This window comes from Callithrix jacchus, chromosome 15 (genome assembly GCF_049354715.1).
Source record: "Callithrix jacchus isolate 240 chromosome 15, calJac240_pri, whole genome shotgun sequence".
Lineage (NCBI taxonomy): Eukaryota > Metazoa > Chordata > Mammalia > Primates > Cebidae > Callithrix > Callithrix jacchus.
The window spans coordinates 66,713,627-66,738,958 of NC_133516.1; the positions used below are offsets into that span (position 1 = coordinate 66,713,627).

General features: G+C 43.2%; 1 protein-coding gene and 1 long non-coding RNA gene across 5 annotated transcripts in view; one reads left to right on the forward strand and one right to left on the reverse strand.

Annotated features, from left to right (window-relative positions):
- LOC118148067 (uncharacterized) lies at positions 1 to 24,862 on the forward strand. The gene is made up of 3 exons (XR_004734848.3): positions 1 to 125; positions 16,542 to 16,602; positions 24,670 to 24,862. It is a non-coding gene; the product is annotated as an uncharacterized LOC118148067 (long non-coding RNA).
- LHFPL4 (LHFPL tetraspan subfamily member 4) overlaps positions 1 to 25,332 on the reverse strand; it is a 48,496-nt gene that overhangs the window by 16,080 nt on the left and 7,084 nt on the right. The gene's annotated exons all lie outside the window — the stretch shown is intronic.

The window sequence follows — 25,332 nt, forward strand, 5'->3', positions numbered from 1 at the left end:
GAGATGGAGTCTTGTTGTATCACTCAGGCTGGAATACAGTGGCGCGATCTCAGCTCACCACAACCTCTGCCTCACGGGTTCAAGTGATTCTCCTGCCTCAGCCTCCCGAATAGCTGGAACTACAGGTGCGTGCCACTACACCCAGCTAATTTCTGTATTTTAGTAGAGACAGGATTTTACCATATTGGCCAGGCTGGTCTCAAACTCCTGACTTTGTGATCCACCTGCCTCAGCCTCCCAAAGTGCTGGGATTACAAGTGTGAGCCACTGCGCCTGGCCTTTTCTTTTTGGATGGAATCTCACTCACCCAGGCTGGAATGCAGTGGCACAATCTTGGCTCACTGAAACCTCTGCCTCCCGTGTCCAAGCAATTCTCCTGCCTCAGCCTCCCAAGTAACTGGAACTCCAGGCATGCTCCATCACACCTGGCTAATTTCTGTATTTTTAGTAGAGACAGGTTTTCACCATTTTGTCCAGGCTGGTCTTGAACTCTTGACCACAAGTGATCCACTCACCTCGGCCTCCCAAAGTGCTGGGATTACAGCCGTGAATCACTGCACCCAGCCTCAAGAGTTCTTTGTATATTTTAGATAACAATCCGTTAAAAGATACGTCATTTTTTTGTTTAGAGGGTATCTCACTCTGTCACCCAGGCTGGAGTGCAGTGGCATGATCTCGGCTCACTGCAACCTTCACCTCCTGGGTTCAAGCAGTTCTTTGCCTCAGCCTCCCATGTAGCTGGGACTAATTTTTGTATTTTTAGTAGAGATGGGGTTTTGCCATGTTGGCCAGGCTAGTCTCAAACTCCAGACCTCAAGCGATCCTCCCAAAGTGCTAGGACTATAGGTGTGAACCATGGCACCCAGCCCAGATATGTCTTTTGCAAAGATTTCCTCTCAGTATGTGGCTTATCTTTTCATTCTCTTGACTGTGTGTCAACAGCAGAACTTTTTAACTTTAATGAACTCCAGCTTACCAATATTTTCTTTCACGAATTGGGCTTTTAGTGTTGTATCTCAAAAGTCATTGCCAAACCCAAGATAATCTAGATTTTTTTTCCAAATCTATCTATATATATACATGTAGAGAGAGAGAGAGAGAGATGGAGTTTTGCTCTTGTTGCCCAGGCTGGAGTGCAATGGTGTGATCTCAGCTCACCGCAACGTCTGCCTCCTGCGTTCAAGTGATTCTCTTGCCTCAGCCTCCTGAGTAGCTGGGATTACAGATGCAGGCCACCACACCCAGCTAATTTTTGTATTTTTAGTAGAGATGGGGTTTCACCATGTTGGCCAGGCTGGTCTCAAACTCCTGACCTAAGGTGATCCACCCACTTCAGCATCCCAAAGTGCTGAAACTATAGGCGTGAGCCACCATGCCCGGCTTCTATCTTGAGATTTCTTATTTGATCCATGTGTTATTGAGAAGTGTGTTGTTTAATCTCCAAGCATTCTGGTATTTTTCAACTATCTTTCTGTTATTGATTTGTGTTTTAACTCCATTGTGTTCTGAAAGCAGACGTTGTATAATTTCTGGTGCTTACATTTGTTAAGGTATGTTTTTTGGTCCAGAATGTGATCTGTCTTGGTGAATGTCCCATGTGAGCTTGAGAAGAATGTGTATTCTGCTGTTGTCAAATGAAGTAGTTTACAAATATCCATTATATACATTTAATTAATGGTGTTGTTGAGTTCAACTATGTCCTTACTGATACTCCTGCCTGGATTTTTCCACCTCTGATAGAGAGGTCTTGAAGTCTCCAACTACAATAGTAGATGCATCTATTTCTCTTTGCAGTTCTATCAGTTTGCCTCATGTAGTTTGATGCTCTGCTGTTAGGGACACGCATGTTAAGGATCATTATGTTTTATCACCTGGCAATGCCTCTCTTTATCCCTGACAACTTTCTTTGCCATGGAGTTTGCTTTGTCTTAAATTAATAAAGCCACTTTCATTTCCTTTCCCCCTCCTCCTCTTCCACCTCCCTCCTCCTCCCCCTCTTCCTTCTTATCCTTCCCCTCCCCCTCTTCTTCCTCCTCCTTCTCCCTTCCTCCTCCTCTTTCTTCTTCCTCCTCTCCTTCTCTGTCTTCTTCCTCTTCACAGTCTTGCTCTGCTGCCCAGGCTGCAGTACAGTGCCATGATAATAGCTCACTGCAGCCTTGACTTCCTGGGGTCAAGTGATCCTCCTACTTCAGCCTCCTGTGTAGTGGGGACTACAGGTGTACACCACTATGCTTGGCTAATTTTTTTCCCACTTTCTTTTTATTAGTATTAGCATGGTACGTCTTTCTCCATTCATTTACTTTTAATCAATATGTGTCTTTATATTTAAGTGGGTTTCTTAAAAGACAACATATAACTAAGTCTTGTTCTTTTAATCCATTCTGACAATCTGTCTTTTAATTGGTGCATTTAGACCATGATATTAAAAATGATTCTTGATATAGTTGGATTAACATCTACCATATTTGTTACTATTTTCTATTTGTTGCCCTATCTCTTTTTTGTCTTCTACTATTTTCCTGTCTTTTGTGGCTTTAATTAAACATTTTAAATGATTTTATTTTTCTCTCCTTTCTTAGAATATCAGTTATACTTAAAAGAATTTTTTTAGGTAGTTGCCCTAAAGTTTGCAATATACATTTCCAACTAATGGAAGTCCATTTTCAAATAACACTATACCTCTTCACAGGCAGTGCAAGTACCTTATAATAACAGAACAATCATATGTATGACTGTTGTCATTCATTCACTTTAAGCAAATGAGCATAGGTGTGTGTATAATTGAAAACATTGTTGCTCTAATTATTATTATTATTATTATTATTTGAGACGGAGTTTCGCTGTTGTTACCCAGACTGGAGTGCAATGGCACGATCTCGGCTCACTGCAACCTCCGCCTCCTGAGTTCAAGCAACTCTCCTGCCTCAGCCTCCCGAGTAGCTGGGACTACAGGCGCACACCACCATGCCCAGCTAATTTTTGTATTTTTAGTAGAGACGGGGTTTCACCTTGTTGACCAGGATGGTCTTGATCTTTTGACCTCATGATCCACCTGCCTTGGCCTCCCAAAGTGCTGGGATTGTAGGCGTGAGCCACCGCGCCCGGCCTGTTCTAATTATTTTAAACAAGCAGATATCTGTTAGATCAATTATGCCTAAGAAAAATAAAAGTTTTAGAGAGATCCAAGATGGCTGATTACTAGCAGCTCGGGATTGTAGCTCCCAGTGAAAGCGCAGAGAACAAGAGGACGCCACACTTTCAGATGAATTTTTGTGGCTCACGAATCAGGAGATTCCCAGCAGAGGAGCTCCACGGGTCGCCAGCATGACTCTTGTGGCTGGTGCGGCAGTTTTGTTGGTGCCCTGGCTCAGTGGTTCTTGGTGCAGAGTAAATAGGACTGGGTCCCCTTTTGGTCTACATTTGGAGCTCCAGGAAGGTAGAGTCACCTATTCAGCTGATTGAAAAAGGAACTCAAGAAGGAAGCCAGACCAGAGATTCCTGGGCAGAAAAGAACCACGAATCTTAACACCACTGTTTTAGCTGGCAGAGTGGGTTGCTCAGATTCCAGCGCTGGGAATCAACAAGTTGGATGTCCACTCAGAGACCTAATTTGAAAGTCAGTAATTATAAAGATGATAGGTGGATAAATTTACAATGATGGGAAGAAACCAGCGTAAAAAGGCTGAGAATACCCAAAATCAGAATGCCTCTCCCTCTACAGGGGATCACAGTTCCTCATCAACAAGGGAATAAGGCCTGATGGAGAACGAGTGCGTTCCATTAACAGATTTAGCTTTCAGAAGGTGGATAATAAGAAACTTCTGTGAGTTAAAAGAACATGTTCTAGCCCAATGTAAAGAAACTAAGAACCTTGAAAAAAGGTTTGACGAAATGCTAACAAGAATAGACAATATAGAGAGGAATATAAATGAATTAACGGAGTTGAAAAACAACACGAGAACTCCGCGAAGTATGCACAGGTTTTAACAGTCGAATTGATCAAGCAGAAGAAAAGATATCAGACGTCGAAGACCAACTTAATGAAATGAAATGAGAAGACAAGATTAAAGAAGAAAGAGTAAAAAGGAATGAGCAAAGTCTCCAAGAAATATGGGACTATGTGAAAAGACCTAATTTACATTTGATAGGTGTACCTGAATGTCATGAAGAGAATGAATCCAAGCTGGAAAATATTCTTCAGGATATTATTCAGGAAAACTTTCCTAACCTAGTAAGGCAGGACAATACTCAACTTCAGGTAATACAGAGAACACCACAAAGATATTCCTCAAGTATAGCAACCCCAAGACACATAATCGTTAGATTCACCACGGTTGAAATAAAGGGGAAAATTCTAAGGGCAGCTAGAGAGAAAGGTCAGGTTACCCATAAAGGGAAGCCTATCAGACTCACAGCAGATCTCTCAGCTGAAACCCTACAAACTAGAAGAGAGTGGGGGTCAATATTCAATATCCTCAAAGAAAAGAATTTTCAACCCAGAATCTCATATCCAGCCAAATTAACCTTCATAAATGAAGGAAAAATAAAATTTTTCGTGAACAAGCAAGCACTCAGAGATTTAATCACCACCAGGCCTGCTTTACAAGAGCTTCTGAGAGAAGCACTATACACAGAAAGGAACAACCAGTATCAGTCATCCCAAAAACTTACCAAAAGGTAAAGAGTATCTCCATAACGAAGAATATATATCAACTAATGGGCAAAATAGCCAGCTCGCATTAAACAACAATATTAAACTCACAAATATCGATATTAATCCTAAATTTAAATGGATTAAATGCCCCAATCAAAGACACAGACAAGCAAATTGAATAAAAAGCCAAAACCCATTGGTACGCTATATCCAGACCCATCTCATAAGCAAGGACACACAAAGACTCAAAACAAAGGGTTGGAAGAAGACTCACCAATCAAATGGAGAGAAAAAACAAAAACCCAGGAGTTGTAACTTTCGTCTCTGACAAAATAGACTTTAATAGTAACAAAGACTAAAAGAAACAAAGAAGGACATTACATAATGAAAAAAGGATCAACGCAACAACAGGAGTCAATGATCATAAATATATATGCACTCAATATAGGAGCACCCAGATACATAAGACATGTTCTTAATGACTTATAAGGAGACTTGGACTCCCGCACAATAATAGCAGGAGACTTTGACACCACACTGTTAATATTCAACAGATCAACGAGATAGAAAATTAACAGGGACATCTATGATTTGAACTCAGACCTGGAACAAGTAAACTCAGTGAATATTTATAGAATTCTTCACCCCAGGTCCACAGAACATATATTTTTCTCAGTATCACATTACACCTATTTTGAAAGTGACCACATAATTGGAAGTAAATCATTCTTCAGCATTTGCATAGCATCTCACAGACTTAAATGAAATATTTGTTGGCTGTTTGTCTGTTATTTTCTTTCCTGTCTCCGCTGTTAAGCACAACTATCAGCATAAAAGAGGTTTTAATACCTATTTTTAGATTGCATTCCAGTCTGGGTAATAGAGCAAGACTCCTGTTCTCTTGCCCCCTTTCTCTTTCTCTTTCTTTCAAAAACAAAAAATAATAATAAAGAAAAGATTTTGGCTGGGCATGGTGGCTCATGCCTGTAATCCCAGAACTTTGAGAGGCCAAGGTGGGCAGATCACCTAAGGTCAGGAGTTTGAAACCATCCTGGCCAACATGATGAAACCCTGTTTATACTAAAAAACACAAAAATTAGCTGGGCATAGGAGCATGCACCTGTAATCCCAATTACTTGGGAGACTGAGGCCGGAGAATCATTTGAATCTGGGAGGCAGAGGTTGCAGTGAGCCGACACTGCGCCATTGCACTCCAGCCTGGGCAGCGAAAGAGAAACAAACAAAAAAAGAGCTGAGCACGGTGGCTCACACCTGTAATCCCAGCTCTTTGGGAGGCCACGGCAGGTGGATCACCTGAAGTCAGGAGTTCGACACCAGCCTGGCCAACATAGTGAAACCCCACCTCTACTAGAAATACAAAAATTAGCCAGACATGGTGGCGCATGCCTGTAGTCCCAGCTACTCCAGAGGCTGAGACAGGAGTATTGCTCGAACCTGGGAGACAGAGGTTGTGGTAAGCCGAGATGGTGCCACTGCACTCCAGTTTGGGCAACAGAGCAAGACTTCATCTCAAAAAAAGAAAATGAAGTTTCTATTTTACCTTAACATATTCATTCTTTTTTTTTTTTTTTTTTGAGACAGAGTTTCGCTCTTTTCACCCAGGCTGGAGTACAATGGCGCAATCTCGGCTCACTGCAACCTCCGCCTCCTGGGTTCAGGCAATTCTCCTACCTCAGCATCCTGAGTAGCTGGGATTACAGGCATGCGCCACCACGCCCAGCTAATTTTTTGTGTTCTTAGTAGAGACGGGGTTTCACCATGTTGACCAGGATGGTCTCGATCTCTTGACCTCATGATCCACCCACCTCGGCCTCCCAAAGTGCTGGGACTACAGGCGTGAGCCACCGCACCTGGCTATTCCTTCCTTAATACTCTTCACTTACTTATGTACATCTGAGCCTTCAGTAATTTGTCAGTAACAATTTAGTTTTCCCTTGCCTGGGCATTGGTTCCCATAAAGGTTTCTATTCGTGGGTTCCTTCTGCTCCTGTAACTTGTGATTCTCTGTATCCTCCTGTCTGTCTCTCCAAATTTGGGGGCAGAAGTTTGCCCTGTGACCTTATGTCTCTTATGGATCTAGCAGAGTGTTGATTTTTCAGTTTGTTTGGCTTTTTACTTGCTGTTAGTATAAAGTAGCAACTTCCAAGCTTCTTACACCCCTGATCAGAAACCAGAAGTTCATTCATCTACATTTTTTATTAAAAGGATATGCATACTATGAAATGCATTGCAACAATGAGAAAGAATGCGTAGCACTTTAATGACTGAAAGAGCAAGCTTTCTTTGACACAATGTCATCTGAAAAAAGCAATCTTCCCCCCCCACAATCATAATGTAAAAAAAAAAAAAAGTCAAATGTGGGTGTGGTGGCTCACACTTGTAATCCAAGCACTTTGGAGGCCAAGGTAGGTGGATCACCTGAGGTCGGGAGTTCAAGACCAGCCTGACCAACATGGTGAAACACCGTCTTAAAAAAAAAAAAAAGAGAAAAAAGTCAAATGTGTTTCCAGTGTTTTCTATGTACCAGACACTGTTTAAACTGCTTTATGTGTATTGATTCATTGCTACCCCATTTTTATATGTGATTAAACAGGCTCAGAAAGGTTAAATGATGAGTCTGACCTAGGCTTCCTGGGGCCTGAGTCCATGCTCTTAACTACCTCTCTTCTCTGACATATTGAGCAGGTAGAAAGACCATACATAGGCATGATCCCTCTTGTTTTAAAAAAGTAGGAGATAGTACATACATACAATGAAATATATTGAACCTCAAAAATGTTCCTGACACATGCTGCAACATGGATGAATCCTGAAGACACTTTGCTAGGTATATAAATAAGCCAGTCATGAAAGGACAAATACTATATGATTCCATTTATATGAGCTACCTAGAGTAATCACATTCTTACAGACAGAAGGTGAAATGGTGGCTGCTAGGGCTCGGAGGAGGGAGAAATGCGAAGTTAGTGTTTAATGGGCACAGTTTCAGTTTTGCAAGATTAAGAGAGTTCTGGAGATGGATGGTGGTAATGATCGAGCAATAATGTGAATGTACTTGATGCAGAAGTGCACAGAACTGTGCACTAAAAAACAGTAAAAATGATAAATGTTATGTCATGTGTATTTTCCCACAATAAGAAAATGGGGCAGGGGGAAGAATGTCCCTGGATGAATCTGACAATAGTTTAAATAACTGTCTTTATTTTGCTAACAATTATAGTTGACTGTGGTCTAACATCTCTCATATCATCTCCCTCCTTCAAATATCTCTTAAAATAATGGTGAATGTAGTGCATTTAATTGCATCCCCCAAAAAGATGTGTTCAAGTCCTAATCCCTGGTACCTGTGAATATGATCTCATTTGGAAACAGGGTGCCTGTTAATTAAGATGCAAGACAAAATAAGGTCATTAGTGTGGGCCCTAAGGTCAGTCACTGGTGTCCTTATAGGAAGAGAAGAGGAACACACATACACACACACACGAGGACCAGAGATTGGAGGGATGCTGCTATAAGTCAAGAACACCAAGGAGGGCTCACAGCCAACAGAAGGGAGACAGACAGGAAAGCTTCTCTCCCGGAGTCTGCAGGGCATGTGTGGTTTTTGCCCCCACCTTGATATTGAACTTCTAGCTTCCAGAACAAGAATACATTTTTGTTGTTTTAAGCAAAAAACAAAAAAAGTTAAAATGGTAAATTTCATGTACATGTATTTCACTGTAAGGAAGGAAGAAAGAAAGGAAAGGGAAGGAAGGAGGGAAGGAGACAGAAGGAAGGAAAGGGAGGGGAAGGGAGAAAGAAGTAAGTAGGGGCACACAGAAATGACATGATATCATTTCCTGATGCATATGTATGTAAATGTATAGAAACTAAGTTTATAAGAGTGATGGCCTCTATAGGGGATTTTAGTCTTTTTGTAAGGTTTCAGCTTTTACAGAGTGGGTATATTCATATGTTACTTGTGAAACTTAAAAACATAATTTTGACCAGGCATGGTGGCTCATCCCAGCACTTTGGGAGGCCAAAGCAGGTAGATCACTTGAACTCAGGAGTTTGAGACTAGCCTGGGCAACATGGCAGAACTCTGTCTCTACTAAAAATAAATAAATAAAAATACAAAAAGCTAGTGGGCATCGTGGTGCATGCCACTAACTGCTACTGTAGTCCCAGTTATTTGGAAGTGCTGAGGTGGGAGGATTGCTGAGCCCAGGAGGTGGAGATCAGCCTGGGCAACATGGCGAACCCCCATCTCTACAGAAATACAAAACATTAGGCAGGCATGGGGACTATAGGTACAATCGCCTGTAGTCCCAACTACTCGAGAGGCTGAGGTGGGAGAATTGCTTGAGGCCAGATGGCAGGGGTTACAGTGAGTCAAGATCATGACACTGCACTCCAGCCTGGGCAACAGAGCCAGACACTATCTCAAAAACAAAAACAAAACCCATATATAGTAGACTAGTGTGATGGAATAATTTTTTTAAAAAAAAACAGAAAACCCATAATTGTAAAATTTAATTTTTCAAATACACACACACACACATACTCTGGGGATATTGCGAGTTTGGTTCCAGACCACCATAATAAAGCAAATATTGCAATAGAGCAAGTCACATAAATTATTTGGTTTCCCAGTACATATAAAAGTCAGGTTGACACTATATTGAAATCGTGTGCAATAGCATTAAAAAAAAACCCAATTTTTATACCTTATTTTAAAAATACTTTATTGCTAAATTATCATCTGAGCCAGCCTTCAGAAAGTTGTAATGAAGATTTGGGTAGCTGTAGCAATTTCTGAAAATAAAATAACAATGAAGTTTTCCACATTGATTGACTCTTGCTTTCACAAAAGTTTACTCAGTAGCATGTGATGCTGTTTGATAGCATTTTATCTACAGAACTTCTTTCAAAATTGGAATCAATCCTCTTAAACCCTGCTTTATTAACTAAGTTTATATAATATTTTAAATCTTTTGTGGGAATTCCAACAGTGCTCACAGCATCTTCACAAGAAGTAGATTCCATCTCAAGAAACCACTCTACTCATCCATTAAGAAGCAACTCCTTATCCATTTAAGTTTGATCGTGAGATTGCAGCAATTCAGTCCCGTCTTCAGGCTCTACTTCTAATGCTCATTCTCTTGCTATTTTCACCACATCTTCAGTTATTTCATCCATTGAAGTTTTAAGTCCATCAAAGTCATCCAAGAGAGGTGAAATCAACCTCTCTCAAACTCCTGTTCATGTTGATATTTTGACCTCCTCTCATGAATCACCAATGTTCCTTTTTTTTTTTTTTGAGACAGTCTTGCTCTGCTACCCAGCCTGGAATGCGGTGGTGTGATCTCAGCTCACTGCTCCTCTGTCTCCCGGGTTCAAGTGATTCTCCTGCCTCAGCCTCCAAATTTGCTGGGATTACAGGCATGTGCTACCACACCCAGCTAATTTTTGTGTTTTTAATAGAAATGGGGTTTCACCATGTTTGCCAGGCCGGTCTTGAACTCCTGACCTAAGGTGATCCACCTACCTTGATCTCCCAAAGTGCTGGGATTACAGGCATGAGAAACTGCACTGCCCCCACTTTTTTGGGATGGAGTCTCACTCTGTGGTCTAGGCTGTAGTGCAGTGGCATGATCTTGGCTCACTGCAACCTCCACCTCCTGGGTTAAGTTGATGAATCACCAATGTTCTTAATGGCATCTAGCATGGTAAATTTTTTCCAGAAGGCTTTCAATTTGCTTTGCCCAGATCCAACGGAGGAACCACTTGTCTATGGCAGCTACTGCCTTTTGAAATGTATTTCTTAAATAATAAGACTTGAAAGTCAAAATTACTCCTTGACCCGTGGGCTGCAGAATGGATATTGTGTTAGCATGCATAAAAACAGCATTAACCCCCTTATACATCTCCCTGCGTGCTCTTGTGTGAGCAGGTGCATTGTCAATGAACACTAATATTTTGAAAGGAATCTTTTTTTTTCTATGCTGAGCAATAGGTCTCAACAGTGGACTGAAAATATTTAGTAAACCATGCTGTAAACATGTGCTGTAATTCAGGCTTTGTTGTTCCATGTATACAGCACAGGCAGAATAGATTTAGTATAATTCAATTCTTAAAGGCCCTAAGATTTTCAAATAATAAATAAGCACTGGCTTCAACTTAAAGTCACCAGCTGCAGGGGCCCCTAACATGAGAGTCTGCCTGTTCTTTGAAGCTTTAAAGCCAGGCATTGACTTCTCCTCTCTAGCTATGAAAGACCTAGATGGCATCTTCTTCCAATAGAAGGTTGTTTCATCTACACTGAATATCTTTTGTTTAATCTAGCCATCTTCATCAATGATCTTAGCCAGATCTTCTAGTGACTTGCTGTGGCTTCTACATCAGGACCTGCTGCTTCACCTTGCACTTTTATGCTATGGAAATGGCTTATTAAACTGCATGAACCAACCTGTGCTAGCTTCCAACTTTTCTTCTGCAGCTTCCTCACCTCTCTCAACCTTCACAGAATGGAACAGAGTGAGGGTCTTGCTCTGGATTAGGCTTTGGCTTAAAGGAATGCTGTGGCTGGTCTCATCTTCTACCCAGACTACTAAGACTTTCTTCATACCTGAAATAAGGCTGTTTTTCTTTCTTGTCATTCCTGTGTTCACTAGAGTAGCACTTTATTTCATTCAAGAACTTTTCCTTTGCATTTACAACTTGGCCAACTGGCACAAGAGGCCTCACTTTTGGCTTATCTCAGTTTTGACATGCCTTTCTCACTACTTCATCATTTCCAGCTTTTGTTTTTTAATATTTATTCATGTACTTATTTTTTAGAGACAGAGTCTTACTACATTGCCCAAGCTGGTCTTGAACTTCTGACCTCAAGAAATCCTCCAGCCTCAGCCTCCCGCAAAATGCTGGGATAACAGGCGAGAGCCACCATGCCCAGCCCACATTTCAATCTTTTGATTTAACATGAGAGATGTATGACTCTTCCTTTCACTTGAACACTTATAGGCCATTACAGGGTTATTAATTGGCCAAATTTCTTTGTCTCACTCTGTCGCCAAGCTGGGGGAGTGCAGTGGCGCGATCTCGGCTCACTGCAACCTCTGCCTCCTGGGTTCAAGTGCTTCTCCTGCCTCAGCCTCCTGAGTAGCTGGGACTACAGGGGCACACGCCACCATGTAATTGGTCTAATTTCAAAATTGTTGTGTCTCAGGGAATAAGGAAGCCAAAGGAGGGAGAGAGACAGGGGAACAGCCAGCAGGTGGAGCAATCAGAATACACACATTTATTTCTGAAGTTTGCCGTCTTATATGGGCACTCAAAGCAATTACAATAGTAACATCAAAGATCACTGATCACAGATCACCATAAAAATATAATCATAACAGAAGGTTTGAGATATTGTGAAAATTTCAAACTGTGACACAGAGCCACGAAGTGGGCACGTGCCGCAGGGAAAGTGGTTCCGACACACTTGATCGACTGAGGGTTGCTACAAACCTTCAATTTATTAAAAATGCAGTCTGTAAACCTCAATAAAGCAAAGCACAATAAAAGGAGGTATGCCTGCATATAAGCTGGAGTATCTATAAGCATTTCTGGAAGGATACAGAAGCAGCTTAATGACGGTTACCTCTGAGAAATGGCTTGAGGAAGATAGGGAGGAAGGCGGGGAAGAAGAGCTTTTAAGAAATAACTAAGAAACTCAGCCAGGCATGGTGGCTCATGCCTATAATCCCGGCACTTTGGGAGGCCAAGGCGGGTGGATCACCTGAGGTAACAATTCGAGATCAGCCTGGCCAACATGGTGAAACCTCGTCTCTACTAAAAATACAAAAATTAGCCAGGCTTGGTGGTGCACACCTGTAATCACAGGTACTTGGGAGGCTGAGGCAGGAGAATTGCTTGAACCTGAGAAGGGGAGGTTGCAGTGAGCCGAGATCAGGCCACTGCATTCCAGCCTCGGTAACAGAGTGAGACTTCATCTCAGAAAAAAAAAAAAAAAGAAAGAAAGAAAAGAAAAGAAAAATCTCCTGGTTTTGTCTCAAACTCCTGGCTTCAAGCCTCCCTCCTTGGCCTCCCAAAGGTGCCTCATGCTGGGGTTACATGCAAGAGGCACTGCACCTGGGCTACATGTTACTGTTTTTTTAGTTAAAACAATGTTATTATGTCTAATCCTATTCCACCTATTTCAAGTCATGGAATCCTCTCAAGCTTTTAAGAAATAATTAAGAAGCTCGGCCCAGCATGGTGACTCATGCCTGTAATCCCAGCACTTTGGGAGGCAGAGGCGGGTTGATCACCTGAGGTAACAATTCGAGACCAGCCTGGCCAACAAGGTGAAACCCTGTCTCTACTAAAAATACAAAATAAGCCGGGCGTGGGAGTGCACACCTGTAATCACAGCTACTTGGGAGGCTGAGGCAGGAGAATCACTTGAACCTGGGAAGGGGAGGTTGTAGTGAATTGAGATCGGGCCACTGCATTCTAGCCTGGGTGACACAGTGAGACTCCATCTCAGAAAAAGAAAAGAAATAACTAAAAAAGGAAAGGAGAGTTCAAAGGAAGATTACTTGAGTTTAGGGAATAAAACTAGGATGAGCCTAAGAAGAGGTAAAGAATAAGAGAACATATACATTATGCCCAGGTGTTTGTTTTCTTTAAAGCTTGTGCTATCAATGTACCTTTATGTAAAGCCTTTTCATGATGCATTTTATGCTGAGCTATTGTTTTTTAGTTGTTGCTGTTTTGAGATAGAGTCTCACTCTGTCACCCAGGCTGAAGTGCAGTGGTGTAATCTTGGCTCACTGCAACTTCTGCCTCCCAGGTTCAAGAAATTCTTATGCCTCAGCCTCCCGAGTAGCTAGGATTACAGGTGTGCACCACTACACTCAGCTAATTTTTTTAAATGTTTAATAGAGATGAGTTTCACCATGTTGGCCAGGCTGGTCTCAAACTCCTCACCTCAGTTGATCTGCCCGCCTTGACCTCACAAAATGCTGGGATTACAGGCATGAGCTGCTGTGCCCAGCCTTGAGCTATTGTTATTATACTTTAGAGACAAGGTCCCACCCTGTCACCCAGGTGTTTCATTGCAGCCTCAAACTGGTCTCAAGTGATCCTCCTGCCCCAGCTTCCCCAGTAGCTGGGACTACAGGCATGAGCCACCACACCCAGCTAATTTTTAAATGTTTTGTAGAAATGGAGTGTTACTCTCTTTCCAGGCTTGTCTCAAACTCCTGGCCTCAAGCCTCCCTCCTTGGCCTCCCAAAGTGCTGGGGTTACATGCATGAAGCGCTGCACCTGGCCTATGCTTAGCTTTTTAATAGAGTTTCATTAAAACACTGTTACACCCAAGAGGCCCTAGCTCAGCTGGGCACTCCTAGAGGGAGGCCTTTTTTGTGTTCAGTTGCCCCTCTGTGCATGACTCAACACAGCTGCCATCCATTACAGGGGGTCAGACTGGGTGTGCTCAGGGTCTTCTGTCCCCGAACAGACTCTCCGGAGGCCCCACTCCCTTCTCCCCTGATGTGGCCTCTCTGATATGCCACCTCCTGCTTTTATACCTGGGTCCCTGTCCCCCAGGCCCTGCAGATGGAAGCTCAGCAAGAGGGGAGAAACAGGTCTCGGGGGGCAGAAGATTCTGCTGTTGCAGGGATCCTGGAGGACAGTGTGGGGCTGCAGAAGCTACCAAAGGAACCTTCACCTTCCCACCCCATGCCACATGTCCCCTATGTGTTAGGACCCTCCTCAGCAAGAGTAGGAAAAAGTCTAGAAGTTCAAAGCGGGCAGGCACTGGAAGGTGATCCAGCACTGGGTGTAACAGTCTCCAAAAGCTGCTTGCCATAGTGTCTCCTGGGGTTGAACCCAATGAACCATCCCCTAAACCGAGACCACTCTTTTCAGGCTATCCCCAGCTGAACTGTGTAGATGAGCTCACCAAAATGTTCGTAGGAGCTTAATTCACAGTCCCAGATTGGAAGTAACCCAAGTGTCTATTAACAATGTAATGGATAAATAAATTGTGCAGTTTAATCCAATGAGATAGTATACAGCAGTGAAGATGGACAAACTGTGGTTACCTGCAACAACCTACATGAATCTAACAGCCATAATGTGAAGCAAAACTGTAATCCCACTTACATACATTTCAAAAACAGGCAAAACTAGTCTATAGGATTAAAATTCAGGATAGTGGTTAGCTTTAGGGGAGTGCCTGGAAGGGAGAATGAGGTTTATGACCTGGGTGCTTTTCTACCGTCATGTTCACTTTGTGATTTTCTTTGGGCTGTAGATGTGTGACTTAAAAAAAAAAAAAAAGTTGCATAGGGCCGGGCACAGTGGCTTATACCTGTAATTTCAGCACTCTGGGAGGCTGAGGCAGGTGGACCACTTGAGCCAAGGGGTTTGAGACCAGCCTGGGCAACATGGCAAAACCCCATCTTTACAAAAAATACCAAAAAATTAGCCGGGCATGGAGGTGCATGCCACCATGCAGTAGTCCCAGCTACTTGGAAGGCTGAGGCAGGAGAATCGTTTGAGCCTGGGATGCAGAGGTTGCAGTGAGCTGAGATTGTCCCATTGCACTCCACCCTGGGAGACAGAGCGAGACCTTTTCTCAAAAAAAAAAAAAAAATTGGCCGGGCGTGGTGGCTCACACCTGTAATCCCAACACTTTGGGAGGCCGAGGTGGGTGAATCACAAGGTCAGGGGATCGAGACCATCCTGGCCAACATGGTGAAACCCTGTCTCTTAAAAAAAAAAAAAATTGTTGCATACCATGATGTGTAATAAGCAAACATTGGAAATAAATGCCCACCAGTAGGTAACTGATTAGGTATAGTGCCCCTCTGCAGTAGCATTCAGTAATATAATCAGTCATTAAGGAGAATGAGGAAGCTCCTTATGTGCTGATGTGGAATGATCTCTGGATACCCTGCTAAGTGAAAGGCAAGGCTCACGGTAACAAATACTACACGATGTTCCCATTTCAATAGAGACGGTAAATCATATGTATGTGGGGTATATTTTCTTGCAGGTACATAAACTGTTTCTGGACATATTTATAAGACACCGACAACCTTGGCTCCTTCTAAAGAGGGGCAATGGGTAGCTGGGGGAGCAGATTTTTCTCTTAACCTGTTGCACCTTTTGAATTTGAAGCCAGCTGAATAAATTACTAACAGAAACCATAAAGTGGGTGGGGGTTGGCTGCTAGTAAGTGACTACTGCCAGATATTTTTATTTGCTTGCAATGAAATAATTAAGGCAACAAAGAAAAGCAATGCACAGGTCAAATGTAACTTATAGAAATCATGGATTAATCTCAAAAACCAAAAAATAAAACCTTTAAACACATTTTGATTGAGCTTGCCAATTTCCAGGAACTTGTCATAAGAAAGGGTTCATGGATGTGCTGTAAGATTTAGCTCTGAGGATTTTAATCACATTGCTGTTTATAAAAGAGAGAGATGGGGCGGGAGAAGAAAAAGAGAAGGAGGGAGGGTATAAGAGCAAGGGGAGGAGAAGGCAGAGAAATAATGAAGGAAAGAAAGAAAGACAAAAACCCTTACCATATCAATACAGGAATATAGCTCTTTCATACCACAGAATACTATTCAGCTACTAAAAGTATGTTGAGGAAGATTTAATGACATATAAGAAATACTCATGATGTATTAGGTTTCAAAATTCTTTTAAAAATAACACATAGCATAATTTCTTTTTTGGAAAAATGTTCACACAGTGGCAGCAAATAGCTCTATAGAATTTACCACGCCAGGTGCTCTAATAAGTACTTTACACATGTTAGTTCATTTAATTCCCACAACTCTATGGCACACATACTGTTATTATCTTCTTTTTACAGATGGGGACACTGAGGTGCAAGAGGTTCGAGGTTATCCAAGTTATCCAGGGTCACACAACTGGTAAGTTGCAGGATTTGGACCCAGACAGCCTGCTTCTAACCAGCACTCTATACTATTATGAGTAGAGACCATGCAGTTAAGAATGACATTGCTGGGAGAGTAAGACTATGGGTGTAATTCTGCTCAAAATATATTCTCCAATTTTTCCACAAAGAACAGTGATAATTTTTTTAAAAGAAATACAACTTAGAAAAGGCGAGATATACAAAGAATCAGTGTGGCACAGAATACACAGCCATCTGCTTGTGTCCTCTGACAGTCTCTCCTTTGATTTGGGAAGGTTTTTTTCCAGAAGGACCTGGACCTGGCTGGGTTTGGGGCTGAGGGGAGTCCAGTGAATGATTTCTGTTCACACTACAGCCATAGCTTGCTTGCTTGCTTTCTCTCTTTCTTTCTTTCTTTTTTTAAAGACAGGGTTTCACCATGTTGGCCAGGCTGGTCTTGAACTCCTGACCTCAGGTGATCCACCTGCCTCAGCCTCCCAAAGTGCTGAGATTACAGGCGTGAGCCACCACACCTGGCCTCTTTCCTTCCTTCTTTCTTTCTTTTTTTTTTTGAGATGAAGTCTCACCCTTGTCACCAGGCTGGAGTGCAGTGGTGTGATCTTGGCCACTGCAACCTCTGCCTCCCAGGTTCAAGTGGTTCTCCAGCCTCAGCCTCCTGAGTAGCTGGAACTACAGGCATGTACCATCATGCTCGGCTAATTTTTGTATTTTTTTAGAGCCAGGATTTCATCACGTTGGCTAGGCTGGTCATGAACTCCTGACTTCAGGTGATCCACCCGCCTCACCCAAGTGCTGGGATGACAGGCATGAGCCACCGGGTCTGGCCAGGGGGCCACAGCTTTCAAAGGGAATGGCTTCCCAAGGACACAAGGTGGCCGTGGTGACAATTGTCTCACTGAGGGATCCCCCAGGAGACAGAAGTTCAGGAGGTGGGTTGGGGAGACCTGTCCACAGGCCCTCTCTACCAGGTCTGACCAGCCGGCTCTGTTTCTGCCCATCCAGGGCAGGGGCTTATCTTACAAGGGAGGCTGAGCTTTTCCTTCTAAAATGAGAGATCCAGACCCAATCTTAATGCCCCTATCAGCATCTAGGAGGGGTCTCCTGTGGCATCCAACAACCCAGATGCTGAGGGCAGCCTGCGAAGTATCCTAGCTCCTCCCTTTTCCTCACCTCCACAGCCAATCCATTTGCAAGGCTGACTGGCTCAACCTCCAAAAAATGTCCAGCGCCAGATCCTTTCTCCCCATCTCCACTGCTAGCTACCACCCTGTTTCAAGACCCATGATCTTCCTCCCTGATTGCCACAGTCACCCTCAAACTGGTTTCTCTGCTTCTACCCTTGACCCACTGTCACCTGTTCCCCATTCAGCATCAGAATGAACATTCAAAAACAAATGGTATCATGGCCGGGCACAGTGGCTCATGCCTGTAATCCCAGCACTTTGGAAGAGTGAAGTGAGAGAATTGCTTGAGGCCAGGAGTTCGAGATCAGCCTGTACAACACAGTGAAACCCCATCTCTAAAATAAAATTAGCCAGGTGTGGTAGTGCACACCTGTAGTCCCAGCTACTCAGAAGTCTGAAATTAGGAGGATCATTTGAGCTCAGGAATCTGAGGCTGCAGTGAGCTATAATTGTGCCACTGTACTCCAGCCTGGGCAACAGAGCAAGACCCTGTCTTAAAAAAAAAAATAAGAAACCAGAAGGTATCACTCTCCTAATTAACTGTCTCCCCAGGGCATTCAGAATAAAATACTGGCAACAGTTGACCATGCCTTCCAGGCCCCCGCCTCCCTCCATTTCCTCTGGTGCCATTCAGCCTCTTGCTTGCACTCTGGCCACACTGCCCTCCTTTCTGTCCCTGAAAACGTGTCAAATTCATCCCCTGTACCTGGAACACTCTTCTTCTAAGTGATTCAGTCTCAACTCATGGTTCCAGATCTTGAGGGGCTCACAGTTTTGGAGGGGGGCACTGTTGGGAAAACAAATAATTGCATCTGGCATCGCAGATGCCTCATGGAGAGATGGAACCCCCATCACTTTGTGTGGTAATTATTTGTTAACAGCATTTACTCTTACCTGCCACCCTAGGCCCAGCCTGCATGGAGTCCACAGCCTGTTAATAACCTCAGCATCTTTCCCTCCTTGGGTTCCCCCTATTGTCCTAGGCTGGCTCTGCCACATCCACCTCTAGGATTTGGTGAAAAGCCTCCTGCTGTTCTCCCCATCCCTTCCAAGTCCACCTTCTCCTCCAGACATGCAGCCTTCCTCCAGCCTGTCTTCCCCAGCCCCTCAGTTGCTAATTTGCCTCCCCAGTTCTGACTCGTCTCGCAGTTGGTTTTTCTGGCTCCTCCTCTTCCACCTGCCCCTTAAGTTTGCTGTTCCCTAGGCTGTCTCTTCTCCCTCCATACATTGTCGCTGGGCAATTTCACCCATGCTTAGATTCATACGATGATGCCTCAAATCGCCATCCACAGCTGAGAAGCTTCTCCTTATCCCCAGACCTCAGTATCCAAACATTCACTGGACCTTTCCTCTTGTGCATCCCATAAGAACCTCAAAATCAGTGTTTCCCAAACAGACCTTCTCTTCCTCTGCCTCATATCTGATCTTCATCCTACATCCTTTGTGAATGTCACTGCACAGATCCAATCATCCATAAGAAACTTGCAGTCATCATAACAACTGCCTTGTCTTCAAACTCAACACAGCCTTTGGTCTTCTAAATAAGCCTCCAATCTTTCTCCTCCTCTCCCTCTGCCATCGTTGGCATCTCTCACCTGGACCACCTTCTTCCTGGGCTCTCTGCTCCCATCAAGCCTCCAACCGGTCTATTCTCCACAGCAGCCTCCCAAGCCATCTTTCTAAACCCACATCTGGCCCTGGTTACTTGCATGCCTGAAAGTGATTGTTCATCATCTAAGAATAAGACCCAAACTCCAAAGCCACTGTCAAGACCCTCCATAAGCCAGCCCTAACTACTTCTCCAGGCTCTTCTCCCAACTCTTCCCACTTTTCAATCCTTTCTCCCTTGTTCTAGCACAGGCCACGGAACGTTGGAAAGTTGAAGCCAAAGTGATTTGATTCTGGTCACAAAGCAACAAATAATAATTGCTAACACTTATTAAGGATTTTGTTTATGCCATGGTGTACAGACAAATTCACAATCAATCCTTCAACAGCCCCATGAGCCAGCTATTATTATGTTCACCATTTTATAGGTGAATAAATTGAGACTCAGAAAGCAGGTAACATTCCTGAGAACACTTAGTTGGTAACCCCATGATCAGGATTCAAATTCAGGTTTCCTTCTTTCCCTTCCTTCCTTCCTTCCTTCCTTCCTTCCTTCCTTCCTTCCTTCCTTCCTCCCTCCCTCCCTCCCTCCCTCCCTCCCTCCCTTCCTTCCTTCTTCCCTTTCTTCCTTCTTTCTTTTTCTTTTTGAGATGGTGTCTCACTCTGTCGCCCAGGCTGGAGTGCAATAACGCAATCTTGGCTCACTGCAACCTCCGCCTCCCATATTCAAGAGATTCTCCTGCCTCAGCCTCCTGAGTAGCCGGGATTACAGGCGTGTGCCCCCATGCCCAGCTAAATTTTTTTGTATTTTTAGTAGAGATGGGTTTCACTGCATTAGTCAGGCTGGTCTCAAACTCCTGACCTCGTGATCCACCTGCCTCAGCCTCCCAAAGTGTTGGGATTACAGGCATGAGCCACCACGCTTGGCCTGATTTTTTTTTTTTTTAAATGGAGTCTTGCTTTGCCACCCAGGCTAGAGTGCAGTGAAGTGATCTTGGCTCACTGCAACCTCCGCCTCCCAGGTTCAAGTGATTCTCCTGCCTTAGCTTCCTGAGTAGCTGGGATTACAGGCGCACACCACCATGCCTGGCTAATTTTTTGGTATTTTTAGTAGAGATGGGATTCCCCAACGTTGGCCAGGCTGGTCTCTAACTCCTGAACTCAGGTGATCCACCCACCTCGGCCTCTCAAAGTGCTGGGATTATAGTTATAAGCCACCACATCTGGCCCAAATTCAGGTTTTTTGACCACTAAACTGTGCTTCCTCCAAAGGAGTGGGTGGCAGAGCTGAGACTTAAATCTGATATCATCATTCATTCATTCGATAGACATTAATTAAACACCTATGTGCCAGGTACAGATTCTTGATCCGGGGCACTCATAATGCATTAAACTGCTCTGGGGCCAGGTGTAATGGCTCACACCTGTAATCCCAGGGGTTCTAGACTTGAGGTCAGGGGTTCTAGACTAGCCTGGCCAACATGGCGAAACCCCATCTCTACTAAAAAATACAATAATTAGCTGGGCGTGGTAGCGGGCGCCTGTAGTTCCAGCTACTTGGGAGGCTGAAGCCGAAGAATCACTTGAACCCAGGAGGCAGAGTTGCAGTGAGCTGAGATTGCGCCATTGCACTCCAGCCTGGGTGATAGAGCGAGACTCTGTCTTTAAAAAAAAAAAAGAAGAGCCGGGCGGGGTGGCTCATGCCTGTAATCCTAGCACTTTGGGAGGCTGAGGTGGGTGGACCACCTGAGGTCAGGAGTTCAAGACCAGCCTGACCATCATGGTGAAACCTCTTTTTTTTTTTTTTTTTTTTTTTTTAAAGAGAGAATAGTCCAACCTTTGTCCTCCTGACACCTCCAATCCATCCTCTCCACAAACAACCAGATCCAATCATGTTCCCCTCAGGCTTGATACACTTCAGAGCCTTTCTAGGTTTAACACTAAACCCAGCAGCCATAAAAGATAGAATTGATGATTTGCTTATGGTAAGAAGAAAACAATTTCCCTATGGGGCAAAAAAATCCATAGACAAAGTCAAAAGATAAACTGGGAAGCAATTTTTGTAATTCATCTCACATACAGAAGGCTACCTTTCTTAGTAGATAAAGAGCTTTTACAAATCAAAGTGGAAAAATACCATTATATTGGTTTTAAAAGATTTAAGACAGTTTAAATATATATATATATATGAAATACAACAACTGTACATATAAAAGAGGTATTCTATCTCATTCATAATAATAGAAAGGCAAATTACCACAATAAGAGAGTGTTTTCTATCTATGAAGTTGGAAAAAAATGAAATATTTGATAATACACTCAGTTGGCAAGGACATGGAGAAACAGGTACTATCATACGTCTCTGGTGGGAGGGTAACTTTGTACAACCTCTGTGAAGGGCACTGTTGATGCATCTGTCAAATCATAAATGTATATATCATTTAATCCAGCAATTCCCCTTCTAGGGCTTTAGCCTTATACTTACACATGTATTAGATTATTTAGAAATAACATTATTCACTGAAGCATTATTATACCAAAATATTGTAAATAAATATTAATTAAATCATGTGCATCTATAGAAAAGTTTCTTATGCAGTTGTTGGCTTAGTGCAGTGGCTCTTGTAATCCCAGTACTTTGGGAGGCCGAGGCCGGGTGGATCACCTGAGGTCAGGAGTTCGAGACCAGCCTGACCAACATGGTGAAACCCTGTCTCTACTAAAAAAAAAAAAAAATTAACCAGGCCTGGTGGCAGATGCCTGTAATCCCAGCTACTCAGGAGGCTGAGGCAGGGGAATCACCTGAACCTGGGAGGTGGAGGTTGCACTGAGCCAAGATCATGCCACTACATTTCAGCCTGGGGGACAAGAGCGAGATTCCGTCTCAAAAAAAAATAGTTTATTATGCAGTTTTTAAGAAAAAGGTGGTTCTTTACACACTGATATGGAACTATCTCCAAGATGTATTGTTGAGTAAGAAAGCAAGCCACATAACCAAGTGTTTAGTATTTACTATTAGTGGTGGCTTGGAAATATGTCCAGAAATTATTTTATATTCCTCCCTTCAAGAGAAGGATCCTAAATCTCCCCTAGAATGTGGGCTGGATTTAGGAACTTACTTCTAGTAATAGAGTGGCATAAGTGATGATTTATGATGTCTGCTATTAAGACATAAAAGGCAGTGTGATAGCCAGAACAACCTTGAAAATGAAGAACTAAGTTGGAGGATTCACACTTCCTGATTTCAAACTGACTAGAAATCAACAGTAATCAAGACAGCCTGGGCTGGTCATAGTGGTACAAGCCTGTCATCCCAGTACTTTGAGAGACTGAGAGGGAGGATTGCTTGAGCCCAGGAGGTTGAGACCAGCCTGGGCAATATGGCAAGACTCTGTCTCTTCAAAAATTAAGAAAAAAAAAAATTAGCGAGACATGGCGGTGCAAGCCTGTGGTCCCAGCTACTGGGGAGGCTGAGGTGGGAGATCAGTTGAACTCAGGACATTGAGCCTGCAATGAGCCATGATCACACCACTGTACTCCAGCCTGGGTGAAAGAGTGAGACCCTGTCTCGAAAAAATAAAATAAAAAATAAAAATAAATAAAATAAAATAAAAAATTTTTAAAGACAGTCTAGTCTGGCATAAGGATAGATATATAGACCAATGGAATAGAACTGAGGGTCTAGAAAGTAATCTAAGTATCTATGGTCAATTGACATTTGACAAGAGTACTAGAACCATTCAATGAAAAAAGAACAATCTTGGTGCTGGGAAGCTGAATAGCCACATGCAAAAGTATGAATTCAGACCCCGTATCTCACACCATATACAAAAATTAACTCAGAGTGGATCAAAGGCTGGATGCAGTGGCTCACACCTGTAATCCCAGCACTTTGGGAGACCGAAACAGGTGGATCACCTGAGGTCAGGAGTTTGAGACCAGCCTGGCCAACATGGTAAAAACTTGTCTCTACTAATAATACAGAAATTAACCAGGTGTGGTGGCATGCACCTGTAATCTCAGCTAATAGGGAGGCTGAGGCAGAAGAATTGCTTGAACCTGGGAAGCAGAGGTTGCAGTGAGTCGAGTTTGCACCACTGCACTCCAGCCTGGGTGACAGAGCAAAACTTCACCAAAAAAAAAAAAAAAAAAGGTAGATCAAAGACCTAAATGTAAGAGCCAAAACTACAAAACTTTTAGAAGAAAACACAGGGGTAAATCTTTGTGTTCTTGGATTTGGCAAGCCACTTTGGGAACCATCTGCCAGTTTCTCAAAATTTTAAATACACTGTTGCCATTTGTCCTGGAAATCCTACTTCTAGGTATGTACCCAAAAGAAATGAAGGCACATGTCTACCGGGAAACTTGTACACAAGGCCAGGCACGGTGGTCACACCTGTAATCCCAGCACTATGGGAAGCTGAGGTGGGCTGGATCACCTGAGGTCGGGAGATTGAGACCAGCCTGGCCAACATGGTGAAACCTCATCTCTACTAAAACTACAAAAATTAGCCAGGCATGGTGGTGTGTGCCTATAATCCCAGTTACTTAGGAGGCTGAGGCACAAGAATCACTTGAACCTGGGCAGTGGAGGTTGCAGTTAGCTGAGATCACACCACTACACTCCAGCCTGGGTGACAGAGTGAGACTCCGTCTCAAAAAGAAAAAAATAATAAGTGGTGGCTCATACCTGAAATCCCACCACTTGAGGAGATCAAGGCAGAAGGATTGCTTGAGTTCAGGAGTTCAAGACCAGCCTGGGCAACATAGAGATAACATGTTTCTACAAAATTTTTTAAAAATTAGCCAGACGTGGTGACACGTAGCTACTTGGGAGGCTGAGGAGGGAGGATCACTTGAGCCCAAGAGATTGAGGCTGCAGTGAGCTATGACTGCAACACTGTACTCCAGTCTGGGTAACAGAGCAAGACCCTATCGCAAAAAATAAAAAAGAAGTCACATGTCATATGATCCCACTTATATTAATTGTCTAGAATAGGCTAATATATAGAGACAGAAAGTAAATTAGTGGTTGCTTAGGGCTGAGGAGGATAGGGGGCCAGGCGTTAAGGAGTAACAGCCAAAGTATATGAGGTTTCTTCTTAAGGAACTAGTTGTGGTCATGGATGCATAACTCCATGAATGTACTAAAAACCATGTAATAGTTCACTTGATATGGGTGAATTATATGACATATGAATTATATCTCAATACAATTATTGCCACAAAAAGGGGATGGGCAGCGTGACTTCTTCCTTTTTCTCTCTTAGAGCACTCATTCTGAGGTCTCCTGCCAGCACCCACAAGAATGAACTTAAAAGTGGGTCCTCCAGCCCGTCGTCCTTAGCATGGTTGCAACTTCATGAGAAACCCTGAGCCACAGCTACCTACCCATCTAAGCTGCTCCCAAAGTTCTGTGTCTTTATAGAAAAAAAGATCATAAATACTTGTTGATTCAGGTGATTAAGTTTTGGGGTAAGTTTTTTGTTTGTTTGTTTGTTTTGGGTTTTGTTTCTTTGAAACAAGGTCTCACTCTGTCACTCAGGCTAGAGTGCAGTGGCACAATCATGGCTCAATGCAGCCTTGACCTCTCTGGGTTCAGGTGGCCCTCTCACCTCAGCCTCCTGAGTAGCTGGGAATACAGGAATATGCCACCACGCTCAGCTAGTTTTTGTATGTTTTTGTAGAGATGGAGTTTCACCATGTTGCCCAGGCTGGTCTCAAACTCCTAGGCTCAAGTGATCAGCCCACCTCAGCCTCTCGAAGTGCTCGGATTACAGGTGAGTGCCACTGTGCCCAGCTTGCGGTAATTTGTTATGCAGCTATAGATAATTAATACACTATTAAAAAAACATGTTTGCATTTGCTTGCATATTTAAGAAATGTTTTGGAAAGGGTACTCAAACTGGTAATGGAGTTGTCTCTGGGAGAAA